Genomic DNA, 6062 nt, shown 5'->3' on the forward strand with positions numbered 1-6062 from the left:
GGAGCACCCTGAAAGGCTGCCACCGCCGTCTTCTTCATCCTCGGCCGCCCGAGATTGCCGCCAACGCCCCGTCGACTCCAATGCATCCCCGAGCTCGCTAACGACGCCATCGAGATTGCCGTGAGCTCCTGCACATCTTCCCCCTAACGCCGTACTTAATTGCTCGCCGTAGCAGCAACCCCTTGATGGCCGTAGTGCGCCGCCACCCAAGCTCGTCGGCAGCGTAGCTCCGGTAACCATTTGGTCAACCCGACGAGTCCAACGCTTTTGTAGCGTTCCGTAGAGCATGCCTAGCGCGAAAACTAGCTCACTTGCCCACTGCAGCAACTAAACCATGGTCACCCGAACTCCGGCGGCCACAACTAAACTCGTCGCCGTCGATTCCGACCACCCCAGCCCCGGCCGAGGCCACCTTTCGACGTGCCGTGACGCCAGCTCACCATAGAGCCCAGCCGCGCACCGAAAGGTGCCCTGTAGGCAAAACCCGAGGCCCAGGCGCGTCGCTGGCCTCACCGGCGGCTAACACACTGGAGGTTTTAACCTATTTTGACCACTAACAGACCCGGCTGAGTCACTGACATGTGGGCCCTGCCCCTGCTAATTTCTAGTTTAGCTTTAGTTTAACACTAGTTATGTTAGTTAGTGTTTGTGACACTGGCTTGTGGACCCCACTTGTTAGGTTTGACCCAGTCAGCACTGTTGACTGCTGACGCAAGCATTACGCAGTGTTGATCCAATTAATCTTTTTCTGGTTTTAAAATAGATTAGGAAATTCCAAAATGTGTGTAAACTTCAAAAATTCATATAAATTCAACCGTAGCTCAGATTGAAATAATGTATATATGAAAAATTATCAGAAAAAAATTAATCTATCCATCTGTACCAGTTTCGTTCATGTCAAACCAGCTTATACCTACTGTATAAGTGAAAACACATAAATGTCATTTATAAATGCTTAATTTGGAGTTGCATTTGAACGCTTGGTTCGAATGGACTTCATCCAAATGGGATGCTAGTTGCATTAGCTCAAACAACATCACATCTACATGCCACGATCATGCATCATATTGTTGAATATGCTTGTGTATTGATTGTCGGCACCGTCCTTCTCGATAGGTCCTGCTCCGGAGACCGTTCTAGAGTACGTGTCTGTGGATCAGTGCCCCTTGTTGATCTACCAGGCAAGCAACCCCCCCCCCCTGTTCATTCTGATGCAATCCCACTCTCTCGCTCCTGCTCTCTGTTATTGCATTAGGACAACAATGATTCAACTGCTACTTTATGTTGCGGTAGTTGAACCCATTCCTCTGCATGACCTGTCATTGCCAGAGTAAATAGTTAAAACCCACTAGCATGTGTAGGAGTTGATTGAAGCCATGTTGTGTCCCAATCATGCCATGCCTGCTATTGCTTAGAGTTGTGTCAGGTCTGATTCATTGGGAATGAATTGGAGTGCGGTTCTATTTTTGATGCTGAGAGTTAAGTGTGTGAACACGATTTGGTAAAGGTAGTGGTGAGAGGCCATGTAGGAGTACATGGCGGGTTGTCTCACTAGAACCGTGCTTAAGCACTGAGTTCTGTGTATGTTGTTCAATGACTAGCTACTACCACACATTGGGTTCCGGTAACTCGACCCCTCTCGACTTATTAACCAACTCGATCTCTGTCCAGGAGTTGGAACTAGTTTCTGGTGTTTGTAGGTAGTGTTATTTTTCTACCAAGTGGCACCCGGCAGGGTGGGCTTGGGACAGACTAGGCACAGGTGGCACGGTATACCAAGTGGCACCCGGATGGTGGGCTTGGGAACCCTGCTCACATCATTTGGGGTCGTGATGGAAACCTCTGCCGGACACCCTTGTGGATAAACCTGGACTAGGATCTTGCGTGGTTAGTCAGGTCATGGCCGACACCCTCGCCAGGCTTCTGCTTGAACGTTGCCAAGATACATGACGTGTACATGGTGGTAGGTGGCGAAAGTGTGTATGAAGAAGTACACCCCTGCAGGGTTAACATGATCTATTTGAATAGCCAGGTCCGCGGATATGGACTTCTTGGATGCTTACGTGGTACATAGACAACTTGAAGTGGATACTCCAAAATTCTCAAGACAAGTGTGAGTGCTATGAAGGGCCTTCTTGTAGGGTGACGGGGATGAATCCATAGTAGTGTATTGTGTGGTGATTAGTGGACTCGTGTGCGCTACCTCACCCCAAAGAAGTTACTCGTAGTCGTAGAACAAGATAGCCACTGAGTCAAAGCTGGCTTGCTGCAAGTAAACCACACATTGCCTTCTTGATACTAATGGATGTATGATAGGATCTGATGTAAATCTTGCTGAGTACCTTTGTACTCACGTTGCTTAATTTATGTTTGTGCAGAGGAGACTTCGGCCTTCCTAGTTTTCCCTCGTGGACTTCAACATGTAGCTTGTTACCTCAACTACGATCTTGTACGGGTGTTGTAGATAGTCAGGCTCCTCAGCCTTTTTCATTTGTAGTTGTCTATACTCAGACATGTTATGCTTCCGCTTGTTGCTTGTATGCTCTGTGTGTTGGGTCATGTGACCCCTGTTTGTAATAAATTCCATGATGGCTCCTCTGAGCCTTTATCTATATGAGTTGTTGAGTTATGCTGTGATTCCATATTGTATAACATATACTTGCATGTTATGCGTACATGTAACGTGTATTGCTATGTGTGGGATCCGACAACCTAGTTGTTTATTCTTGGTAGCCTTTCTTATGGGGAAATGTCTCCTAATGCTTCCACTAAGCCATGGTAGCTTGCTACTGCTCCGGAACACTTAGGATGGTCGGCATGTGTCCTTCGTTCATGTGTCTGTCCCTTCGGGGAAATGTCACGGGTTGCTCCTTTAAGTCCTTGTAGCTTGCTACGACTTGGGTTCATACGTTGATGATCGACACCTTTGTTGCTGGGTCATGTATGCATGTTCCTGTAAGTTTGTGCCACCTTGGGTTTACGACTAGTCATGTCAGCCCGGGTTCTCTGTCATATGGATGTGAGCCAAATGGCGCAAACGGTCCCGGGCCAGGAAAGGTGGCACCCGTGGGAATACCGTGTGTGAGGCCGCAAAGTGATATGATGTGTTACATGCTAGATCGGTGTGACTTAGGATCGGGGCCCCGACACGCCGGTCGTGCCGCCTGCTCCTACCTCACGTGGCCAGCTCCGCTGCTACATAGGCCTCACTGCACCACCCTAGTCCCATCGCTGGCTTGGCCATGCCCGTACTCACCCAGACCTACTGTTATCCTCCGGCGACGGCAACTTCACACTACAGCCCAACCAGTAAACTCTCATACGCCCCTCCGCGTGGTAAACAACCGTCGAGTCTTCCCCGGCTGCGGGTCATTCCCTTCCTAGGCCTCGCCGTCGTCCATCGCCTTGGTACTCTCAGCGTGCCGTGGTCAACGTGGTCAAGGAACGACTTACATCGGAAGAGGACTATACATGGAGAGGCTGACAAGTCGTCCACGGCCGCAGCAAGGAAGTGCCTCCTTATTACGCGCAAAATAATGATTCCTCCACCTAACAACAGGGACCTATCGGAAGGGCCTATATATTTTTTCTTAGTCGTATTTTGCGAAAAAAATGTTTCCCCCCTAACATATGGGACCCACCAGCTATATCTTTGGACGCAAGGAAAGTGCCTCCATGTTAGGCACGAAAAAATGAATCCTCCGCCTGACAGCTTGGACCCACCATCTATAACTTTGCACACAAGGAAGTGCCTCCTTATCCTCCCTGACAGCCGGGACCCACCTGGTCGAAGCGTACGTAGCATTGTCATTCTGGTCGCGAACATGTACATACATACTGGTCGATTGGTCTCTCTGCAATGATGAACCGTGGCCGAGCAAGCAGCGGCATGTGTAGTAGTAGAGCCCCTGATGTAGCAGTTCACGCAGTCCCTTTTAAACCATGTACACATACGTACAGCCACATGCCAAAAAATACGGCCACGTACGTACATACGGGCGAGGTCTCCAACGCGTATTCGCGCATACGTACGGCCAGGGCTCGTGTACATGGAGAGGCAATGGACGACAGCAGTGGCATCCTATTCATTGGGAAGCCAATCGGCTGGGTCGGAATGGAGAAACAGCGTCCTGTTCATCGGGAGGCAACCGACTGGGTCGGAATGCGTCATGTTCAATGTGAGCCAACCGGCTTGGACGGAACAGCCAAACGGGGTGTGGCGTACCGCAGTACGGAGGAAATGGCCTTCTGTTCGACCAGCTATGGTCGAAATGGGGATCTTGTTCATCGGGAGGGGTGTGGCCTACCGCAAAATGGAGGAAACAGACTTGTGTTGGAGCGCTATGGTCGAAATGGGGGTCCTGTTCATCGAAGGGGTGTGGCGTACCTCAAAACAGGAATCCACGGGCTACTGTTCACCCACCATCGACTTCCTTTAGCCTCCACCTGCACTGTTCATCCACCGCGTCTTCCTCTTGCCTCCACCAGCTACTATTCATCCACCGGCTACTATGCATCCAGCCCTCCACCGGCTACTGTTCAACCAGCCCTCAGGGTCCTGTTCATCCAACCTCCACGGGGTCCTGTTCATCCAGCCTCCACGGGGTCCTGTTCATCCAGCCTCCACGGGGTCCTGTCCAACCAGCCCTCCACGGAGTCCCTCCACTGGCTACTGTTCATCCACCCCCAGCTCCTCGACCGGGGTCCTGTTCATCCAGCGGCAATGAACTCTACTACCATGGGATCCTGTTCATCCAACCCCCACCGGGAACTGTTCATCCAACCACCAGTGGGGACTGTTCATCAAGACGCAGCTTCAATCGGCTTCAGTTAGCAGCAGTAGCGATGGAATAGCTCGGGTTCAGTTAACAGCCAAGCGATCGATCGGTCGGGTTCAGTAACGTAGCTAGTGCAATCGCTCGGGTTCAATAAGGGAACGCCTCGCTTGGCTTCAGTTAGAGCCCAACGCCTCGCACACATGCACGTACATGTACGAGAGAAATGCGCAAACCTCCGTGCATCGCTCGGCACCGACCACCCACCGTAACCGTGAACTCCCCGATATTTTCCTCGCCCTCGCTTCTACCACGTTTTTCCGTCATGGAAGGCCCAAAGAATGTCATGCAACTGCGTCTCCAGCCCGCCCAAGATGAAAAGCCTATTTTTCGTCATGATTTTTTGTCATAGAAGTAGGAGCCCACCACATCTATGATGATACCGGGTTTTGTCATAATTATCATCATAGAAGTGTCATAAGCATGACAGAAACAAAATTTGTTCGGCCCAAAATGTCATGGATGTGTCTTTTTTTGTAGTGCGGGAGACGATGTTTTACCCAGGTTCGGGCCATCTTGATGGAGGTAAAACCCTATGTCCTTCTCTTGTTTATATTGATATGGATATATCGAGTATAGAATTGATCTACCTCGAGATCGTAAGTTGTTGTCTAACTCTAGGGCTAGGTGAATGATATTGTGTTGATGTCCCCTCTACGGGCTAAACCCTATGGCTTATATATACGCCAGATAGGGTATCTAGGGTTACAAGGTCGGTATCTAGGCGCAGGGCTACAGGAGAAGTCTTGGAGTATACAACAAGTCTTCGGTAGATATAGTCTCGATCATCCCACTCGTGTACAACTTTCGGAGTCCGTCTTGAGAACCAATGAAAGCCCGTCGTCCCAATCTAAGGAACATGGGCCGGCCAGGTTAGTTCCCCCTAATCCAAGACACCGTCAATATGGATTTTCTGCGAAATACAAAAAACATGCAAAAAAACAGGAAATGACACTCGCCACTAGTTCAATATGTTAGTCCCAAACATAATATAAATTGTTGCCAAAAGCATGTAAAAGTTGTAAAATAATGGCATGAAACAATTAAAAAATTGTAGATATGAGGGAGACATATCAAACTTATATCAAGGGAGGGAGATTACCAACAACTGGAAATCTGACCTGAAAAAGTGAGAGCAGATATAGCAATTCTCTAGAGCTCAAATTGACGTGAAATTTTCTGGAGAATTATTTTGGAATATATTAAAAGTACTGGAGAAAAATATAC

Source organism: Triticum dicoccoides, chromosome 1B (assembly GCF_002162155.2).
Source record: "Triticum dicoccoides isolate Atlit2015 ecotype Zavitan chromosome 1B, WEW_v2.0, whole genome shotgun sequence".
Lineage (NCBI taxonomy): Eukaryota > Viridiplantae > Streptophyta > Magnoliopsida > Poales > Poaceae > Triticum > Triticum dicoccoides.